General features: G+C 40.9%; 1 non-coding gene across 1 annotated transcript; it reads right to left on the bottom strand.

Moving 5' to 3' along the window:
* Window positions 1-899: 899 nt before the first annotated feature.
* Window positions 900-974, bottom strand: Trnas-cga (transfer RNA serine (anticodon CGA)). Its single transcript has one exon. It is a non-coding gene; the product is annotated as a tRNA-Ser (tRNA).
* Window positions 975-9,917: the final 8,943 nt, after the last annotated feature.

Here is a 9,917-nt window from a genome sequence, read left to right as displayed (position 1 = left end):
CCCTAACGCGGTTGGTGGCTATAGGTCGCTGCTGTGAAGATGCCGGCGCCCCTCGTGTGGCGCAGAAATTGACACCAGCAGGTCGCCTCCACTACCGGTGGAGACTCCTGTACAGGATCTGTTATTTCTTCAAAATCATCGCTCCGCGCTCGCGGTGGCTCCGTTGCCGTGGTATTCATAAGTTCAACGGCTCCCGGCACTGACAGATAGGCTGTTATCGTTCCTTCTTCGGTAGATGCTTCAGAAGCAGGTGTAAGTAGGCTGTTTATGTTTTCTTATTGGCAACGTTACGTAGCGCTCTGTATGAAAATCACTGGCTGTGCTGTGTGCAGTCTGTGGCAAGTTTGCATTGTTGTCTGCCATTGTAGTGTTGGGCAGCTGGATATGAACAGCGCGTAGCGTTGCGCAGTTGGAGGTGAGCCGCCAGCAGTGGTGGATGTGGGAGAGAGATGGCGGAGTTTTGAAATTTGTAAGACTGGACGTCATGAACTGCTATATATATTATGACTATTAAGGTAAATACATTGTTTCCAGAATGAGATTTTCACTCTGCAGCGGAGTGTGCGCTGATATGAAACTTCCTGGCAGATTAAAACTGTGTGCCCGACCGAGACTCGAACTCGGGACCTTTGCCTTTCGGGGGCAAGTGCTCTACCATCTGAGCTACCGAAGCACGACTCACGCCCGGTCTCACAGCTTTACTTCTGCCAGTATCTCGTCTCCTACCTTCCAAACTTTACAGAAGCTCTCCTGCGAACCTTGCAGAACTAGCACTCCTGAAAGAAAGGATATTGCGGAGACTTGGCTTAGCCACAGCCTGGGGGATGTTTCCAGAATGAGGTTTTCACTCTGCAGCGGAGTGTGCGCTGATATGAAACTTCCTGGCAGATTAAAACTGTGTGCCCGACCGAGACTCGAACTCGGGACCTTTGCCTTTCGCGGGCAAGTGCTCTACCAACTGAGCTACCGGAGCACGACTCACGCCCGGTCTCACAGCTTTATTTCTGCCAGTATCTCGTCTCCTACCTTCCAAACTTTACAGAAGCTCTCCTGCGAACCTTGCAGAACTAGCACTCCTGAAAGAAAGGATATTGCGGAGACTTGGCTTAGCCACAGCCTGGGGGATGTTTCCAGAATGAGATTTTCACTCTGCAGCGGAGTGTGCGCTGATATGAAACTTCCTGGCAGATTAAAACTGTGTGCCCGACCGAGACTCGAACTCGGGACCTTTGCCTTTCGCGGGCAAGTGCTCTACCAACTGAGGAGGAGAGCTTCTGTAAAGTTTGGAAGGTAGGAGACGAGATACTGGCAGAAGTAAACCTGTGAGACCGGGCGTGAGTCGTGCTTCGGTAGCTCAGTTGGTAGAGCACTTGCCCGCGAAAGGCAAAGGTCCCGAGTTCGAGTCTCGGTCGGGCACACAGTTTTAATCTGCCAGGAAGTTTCAAATACATTGTTTGTTCTCTATTAAAATCTTTCATTTGCTAACTATGCCTATCAGTAATTAGTGCCTTCCGTAGTTTGAATCTTTTATTTAGCTGGCAGTAGTGGCGCGCGCTGTATTGCAGTAGCTTCAGTAACGAAGATTTTTGTGAGGTAAGTGATTTGTGAAACGTATAGATTAATGTTAGTCATGGCCATTCTTTTGTAGGGATTCTTGAAAGTCAGATTGCGTTGCGCTAAAAATATTGTGTGTCACTTTAGTGAATGTTTGAGTAAGTTCAGTATTGCATGGCTGTTTGAAAAGCAAATAGTGTAAGAGGTTTATCATCACAGTAATTCAGAAATTGTTCTAAGGGGACGTTTCATATGTCGACCCTTAGCCGAGGATACCTCACTGGAATCTTCTGATTTTTTTCTTGTAGTTTGTCCAATTAGTGCAGCCTTTGTTTATTGCTAGCGCGTGTAATTGTAGAGAGAATTTCCTTTGAGTTGTAGTTTTTCATTCTTGTACAGTAAAACAGTTGTGGCATGCATGTAGATTTGCACCAAGTATTTCGCAGCTGCGCTTGCAATTAACTAGATATTATTTTCAGTGCTATGTTAATGTGTTCCCCTATTTTTGCTCTTCAAATTGTGTTTTTCTGTGTTGTCGTGTGAAATATTGTGACAATAATGGCGTGTGAAAAACGTAATACTAGGCTCCAAAGTAAACTGAGAAATGACAGTGAAGGCGAAAGCAGTGTGTTAGCGCCACCGTGTAATGAATTAACTAATGTTCAACATAGTAATTTGGTAATTGTGCATAGGGAAATGGAGCTGGCGGCAAACAATGGCATAGGCAGTGAAACAATTAGTGAACAGGGAAGCATTATCGATCGATCGCTCGGCAACAGCTCGCCTCAGGAATCCGAAATGACAGGACACAATTTTACAAATACTGTAGATTCAGGTTTTGCGTCCTCACCGTTTTCTCAAGTAAGTCAAGACACATTTTCAGCTTGTCAAAATGTGAATGTTGCCGGTGCAAATGCACTGCCGAAAAGCGTAGAGGAACAGATTCCAGACACTAATGCATTGTTATTACAGCTAATGCAACAAATGGAACAAAATCAGAGACAAACACAGCAAAAGCTTCAAAAGTTAGACACAATGGAACAACACCAGAGACAAACACAGCAACAGTTAGACGCAATGGAACAAAATCTTCAAAAGTTAGACACAGTGGAACAAAATCTTAAAAAGTTAGACACAATGGAACAAAATCTTCAAAAGTTAGACACCACACTTGAACAAACACGTAAAGATTTAACTACTGAGTTACATAAAATCGAATCTAAATGTCAAAAAGTCTGTAATGACGTAAAAACACAAATTTTTGAGCATTTCCAACCTATTTTTTCGCGTCATGAAAATGCATTACAGAATCATGAAGCAGCCAAAAAAGAACTGAAAAATATTGTTCATGAAAATCACGACACCTTGAAAGCTAAAATTGACTCAGTTGCATCTACCGATTCGGTTACGCAACTTGCAAAAACTCAAGAAAACTTAAAGGACACAGTAGATACGATTTCAACACAAATGGACACTCTGAAACTTGGTTCAGAAAAACACACTGAGGAAATAAGTACACTATCGGAGAAGGTAGCCGAACTTTCGGATCAGTTCACTAACTTATCTGCAAAGGTAGATGATGATCTGAATGACACAAGACCTGTAGCCATCGCTGACACAGAAGAGTATGAACAAATTAGAAAATTCAAACAAAATCAAAATCAAATCAATACACAGTACAAAAGAGAAATCCGGGAAGTACAAGATCAGTTGGCACAAGTAATACAAAAATTTCATATTTCAGAGGACACTCGCGCTCCAACACGGGAAGAAGAACTTAGAAATACGGAAAAGCCACAAAATAATAACACAGGGCATTTCGGAAATTATGAAAGAAATTGGCAAGGTACACCGAATTTTGAGATGGAACCGCCGACACGACGTAACAAAGACCGATATGCGACTCGCCGACATCATGATTTTGACTATAAGCTGTTCATTCCTACACGTAAATTTAAAACATTTAAGAATTCTGGCAACGACATTCATCCACAAGCGTGGCTCCATCAATTCTCTCATTGTTTTCCTCCCAACTGGTCATTAGAGCACAGATTAGAAATTATGTGTGGCTACTTAGAGAATGAACCAGCTGTAAGAATGCAATCTGTCATTCACGATTGTCACAGTGAAGGAGAATTTTACCATGCCTTCCTCTCAGCATATTGGTCTCAAACTATACAAGACCGAGTAAAACATAGCATCATGATGATGAAACACTTTGAACAATCTGAATTTTCCAGTCTTGTCAAATATTTTGCAGACATGTTGCTCAAGAATCAGTACCTGTCAAACCCATACAGCCCTTCAGAACTCATCCGCATTTGCTTAATGAAATTGCCTGAACATTTAAGAAATATTATTTTGGCAGGACGTTGCAAAGACGACATTGAAGCTGTTCAGGGACTCTTACAAGAATTAGAAATTGACACAGACAGTCGCGGGATGCGAAAACAGGAAAACAATCACTACAGGTCACATCCGTCACAGTTCCATGACGGCAGAAACAATAACTGGACACGACAAGTCTATTCTTACAATGCAAATCGTGACCAAAACAGACACCACCCATATGACAACCACTGGCAGAGTAATACTAGTTACAGAGAAAGATCGCATTTCCGTAGTAATGAATATGACACTGATTACCATAGAAACAGACAATATGGGAACAAAAACAATTATTATCACAGGAGACAGAATAACTTCAGACACAACGCTCCACCGTGCAGTGATAATTCAGGGAGAAATTCTCCACCACTTAACCGACAAGAAAGAAACTACAGGAACTACCGACATGACGACAGACGATATAATCATAACGACAGACGTGATTTGCATCAGAACTGGCGAGCTTCAAACGGGGGAGGACCTTCTCGTCAAGGTGAATTTGTAGAAGTTAGACCTCCAAATCCCAATAACGATGCGCGCCAACAAAGGAACAGACAATGACTTGCACCGCAAGCAGCCGCGTGCGCCGGCTGGCTCAGAGAAAAATAACATAGACGCTAACGTTGAGAAAAATTTTAGCACTCCTCACCGACGTATACCGCATGATAATTCCGTTCAAGTTGAACTTCTGTGTACTAGGAAGAGTAAAGGTTTACACCACATTTCACATGTAAAACCGTTTATTGAAAGATAATCTGCTTTTTAACTTAGTCTTTGCTATAAAAATTTTCACTTCATGTTACTAGTATGCTTTGTCAGACTTAGAATCTGTTAACATGCAACAATGTTTGAAGTTAAATATCCAGTCAAGAACCAAGAGAACTTATTTAAACAGAAATTACGAATGCATTGTTATAGTGAACAGACGCCACAGTGTTATTGTGTGTGTACATTCTTGCTTGTTAGTTGCACGATTACGTAACGACTATAAGGCTCACATACTTAGAACATTTACTAGTACTGCTAATGAGATTTTAATGCAACATTTTGGTTTACTTGAAAGTACATTCTGGATTTAAAGTACCTTCTGTGAGATACCAGATGAGACAGTGGTTAGTTTATGTGACAGCTACACGATTTTATCACGATGCTACTAATGAGGACAATTTACAATGTTGCTTTTGCAGTGTTTCTGTTTTACATCTGCACAGTTTTTCTGAATTCTTCTGTAAAGTAAAACATGTTTTAGTAGTAACTTTTGTGCTATAGCTACAAGGAGACAGCCTTTTCCATAGGACAACAATACGTTACAGCACAGTACTTTGTTCATCACGGCAATAAGCATAATAAGTAAGATATCTATACGCAAAGCATTTCACTTTTGTTTATCATGGGGTAAGTACATTGACTTTTGCGGAACTTAGCTTTCGGAGGATGATAACTACGACATTTCCACAGAGACTATCTTACAACAAGACGCACACTTTAGCGCTTCAGTACACGTATTTGAGTAATTAATTTTGTACTTAAAACATTTATTTTTAAAGATATTTGAAGTACAATGGTACAAAGGTTTTCCGTGATACATTTCATTCCATCGCTGTAATCTGTAACACCTGAAGGTATAATTACATTAATCCTCAGGGGGGTACACGCTTACTTTGTGTATCATGTGTTTGGCAAGCACAAGGAGCCCTAGCTAATATGGTATTTGCTTACACAACTTTACACATCGGTACCATATTTCTCTAACACATAAATTACACAGCTATCTGATCATTTAACTGAGAGACAAACATTTTTTTTTACTACGTCAGTGACAGATGTTTACGTAATTACACCGTTGTATAACTTCACACTTACAAAATTGTATTTTTTCTGTACTTTGTGAACTGTTCATATTTTTTCAGACCCATTGTGATATTATGAGAACTTTGAATGATATATTTGGTATGGGATCACGATTTTTAAAGTACGTTTGAAGCAGATGACACTTTTGACGTGAGCAGAGAATTTTTTTAATTATTGGAGGAAGCTACGACAATTTTGAGAGTTGACTGAGGTGTTATGATGTTATTGTTGCGATGACTATGTGTATTATGCTGTTGCGGTATGTTTATGATCAATAAGCTGATGCTATATGAGTTATTTGATTATGCTACATATCTGTTATGATGAAATATTGGCGAAGTGTCAACGAATAAGGTAAGGAATAATGAGTAGCGTTTAGGGACTCTGGTTTCTGAAAAAGGTTGTTTGAAACCAAGAATCGTACTTTCAGAGTTATGAAATGTATGTAAATGCGTGAATGTATTACAATGCCGACGAAAATTTTTTGGACACTGTTATATCAATAGCATTTTGTTTCTACAGATTTGTAACGCAAATTCTTGACCTGTGAAATATTTTTATATGAGACTGTCACTGTAGCGGAAACTGCTGTCGCAAATATTTCGGTAAGAAAGTTAAGTGACCCCCTTCACGTAGTGCGTCGTGGGCACCCAGCTGTGCGACTGACGCCCAGAAAAAAAAGCCATTAGTGTGTGCCTTTCAGAGGCACAGGTGGAGAAAAAAAAAGAGGCCATTATCCTTGCTATTGACATTCCTTTGTAGAAAGCATCGTAAATATGACACCCTCAAACTTGAAAACATGATTACACTGTAGAGTTCTTAATTTATGATATTTACTGAAATGAAATTATGAGATACATTTCATGTCTATTGCCTTGCTAGTTGAAAGATTGTTTACTGCATTATGAAATGCCATATGGCTAGTGAATGACGTTTCGCACCTTGCTTTGCCTATTTTGTTTAATATCTAGTTCTTAGCTGCACTGCAGCATTGGTTAAAATAAAATTTTATAGATGTACTAATATAGATATTTTATGCCTACAGATCCAGTAAATACTAACTTTATGATGTACTTCAAAACAACGAAGGAGCACAAAAAGACATTTCTCTTCACAGGAATTGCAAACAGAATTTTCTTTTCAAGTACTTGATAATTTCTTTTGTAGAATAAATTGTGATGCATCACTCTAGTGTTAAGATGTGACATAGGTATTAAACATGGCCATTTTTACTGTAATATTTTTTCAGCTTGACCTTTGTCATGTTTAGATATAAGTTATTGCATTTGCTGCTGCTGTTTGCCAGGCATAATGTTACTGAATTTGACTTTGTATTACGCTGTTAAGCCAGTTTTACTACGGATTTATTTTTCTTGTTTGCTGCACAGTGCCCTATATTAGTTGTAATATTGCAATTGCTATGCCAATTTGAATTTTTTGTCATTGCTGTTTGTACTAATTGTTTTGTGCTGCTGCATTGCCTCGTCCCTTAGTTTAGCATCTGAGCTCAGTAGATTTAAGTTAGCTTAAGAGGGGGTAGACTATATAAGAAACTAACTAAGATGAATTGGAAGAAATGCATTGAGAAGCTATAAGAAAATAGTTTGGCCAAAAAAGTAGTGCACAGTGGAGAAAAACTATTATTAAAAGAGGATGGGAACAGAATACAGAAAACATGCTTGGATAGGATTTTTTTTGGCTCAAGCAAATGTTGAAATAAGAGGGACGATATATGGAATGAAGTTTTGGGTTGGACCGCATTACCAATTGTTACACTGAAAACAAACCCTGTCCTTTTCTCCTGTGTTATTCTGCTCTGTGTTTATGTACCCTTGTGTATTTGTCTTTTTCCTGTCTTTATGTGTTTAGCTAATAGGATTTATGTTGTAGAATTTTTCAAATACTATGTTATTTACTTTGTAAAGATGTTTAGACATTATTTATGTGTTCTGTTTTGTTGCTCATGTGTGAAGTTGATGTTTCAAAGGTTATTCTGATCTTTTATGTATTTACTTATGTCATAATTCCTGTAACACTGATGTATATGTTTATTTCTATTCTGTTGTAAAGCCTGTACTACAAATATTATCTGTATTGTTATATTCTTTAATGATGTATTTTGTACCTTTCTAATTGTATTCTTATGTTATAAAATTGTAATTGACACCAGTTCATCATATTATTAACTTGTAAGTTACATTTCACTACACACGTTTCTGTTGGTCATAGTATATGGACAATATGTGAGAAGTAGGGACTGTTAGTGTTTGCATGTGTGTTAATAATCCAGCAAGGGACTGGATAACAGCATTGCTGGTTCTAAGGACAATTCCAAAAACTTTGTGAGTGCACAAGTGGTGGTTTTGGACTTGCTGTATTGTCCACAAGACTCTTTGATGGTGATCGTGTACCTGCACAGTCGCAACGGATCCAACACCATTATTTCTACAAGGACTGCAGTGGGTCTGCACCTCTGGTGGCCCACCAATACCGTAATCTCTACCGGGACTACAGTGGGTCTGCTCTGTGATGACCTACCTACCAATATTCTTCAAAACTTCGACTGGCTCTGCTGTGGGTTTGCTCTGTTGTGACCCATTACCTGTCTGCATGTCAAGAGTCAGCATTGTCTTTCTGTTGCAAGGACAACACTAATTCTTCAAGACTGCATGGAAATCCATTACTTCCGTGTGCATTTTCTTTTACTGCACAGACTTTGAGAAAAGAAACGGCAGTTTTAATGTGATGAATGATCAGGACTGTCTTTATGGACTGTGAGAAAATTTTAGCTTTTGACCAACATTGTATTAATAAGTGTGTGCATTTGATATCTTTCTTAATGTAATTATGAAAAATTTTTTCAAATCTGTATTGGCCAGTGGCCAAAACAAATTGTAAAATGTTTTATGGGGAGCATGGGGGCTATGTAAGTAGGCTGTTTATGTTTTCTTATTGGCAACGTTACGTAGCGCTCTGTATGAAAATCACTGGCTGTGCTGTGTGCAGTCTGTGGCAAGTTTGCATTGTTGTCTGCCATTGTAGTGTTGGGCAGCTGGATATGAACAGCGCGTAGCGTTGCGCAGTTGGAGGTGAGCCGCCAGCAGTGGTGGATGTGGGAGAGAAATGGCGGAGTTTTGAAATTTGTAAGACTGGACGTCATGAACTGCTATATACACTCCTGGAAATTGAAATAAGAACACCGTGAATTCATTGTCCCAGGAAGGGGAAACTTTATTGATACATTCCTGGGGTCAGATACATCACATTATCACACTGACAGAACCACAGGCACATAAAAACAGGCAACAGAGCATGCACAATGTCGGCACTAGTACAGTGTATATCCACCTTTCGCAGCAATGCAGGCTGCTATTCTCCAATGGAGACGATCGTAGAGATGCTGGATGTAGTCCTGTGGAACGGCTTGCCATGCCATTTCCACCTGGCACCTCAGTTGAACCAGCGTTCGTGCTGGACGTGCAGACCGCGTGAGACGACGCTTCATCCAGTCCCAAACATGCTCAATGGGGGACAGATCCGGAGATCTTGCTGGCCAGGGTAGTTGACTTACACCTTCTAGAGCACGTTGGGTGGCACGGGATACATGCGGACGTGCATTGTCCTGTTGGAACAGCAAGTTCCCTTGCCGGTCTAGGAATGGTAGAACGATGGGTTCGATGACGGTTTGGATGTACCGTGCACTATTCAGTGTCCCCTCGATGATCACCAGTGGTGTACGGCCAGTGTAGGAGATCGCTCCCCACACCATGATGCCGGGTGTCGGCCTTGTGTGCCTCGGTCGTATGCAGTCCTGATTGTGGCGCTCACCTGCACGGCGCCAAACACGCATACGACCATCATTGGCACCAAGGCAGAAGCGACTCTCATCGCTGAAGACGACACGTCTCCATTCGTCCCTCCATTCACGCCTGTCGCGACACCACTGGAGGCGGGCTGCACGATGTTGGGGCGTGAGCGGAAGACGGCCTAACGGTGTGCGGGACCGTAGCCCAGCTTCATGGAGACGGTTGCAAATGGTCCTCGCCGATACCCCAGGAGCAACAGTGTCCCTAATTTGCTGGGAAGTGGCGGTGCGGTCCCCTACGGCACTGCGTAGGATCCTA

The sequence above is a fragment of the Schistocerca cancellata genome, chromosome 7 (genome assembly GCF_023864275.1).
Source record: "Schistocerca cancellata isolate TAMUIC-IGC-003103 chromosome 7, iqSchCanc2.1, whole genome shotgun sequence".
Taxonomy (NCBI): domain Eukaryota; kingdom Metazoa; phylum Arthropoda; class Insecta; order Orthoptera; family Acrididae; genus Schistocerca; species Schistocerca cancellata.
This window is presented reverse-complemented; position numbering and strand designations above follow the sequence as displayed.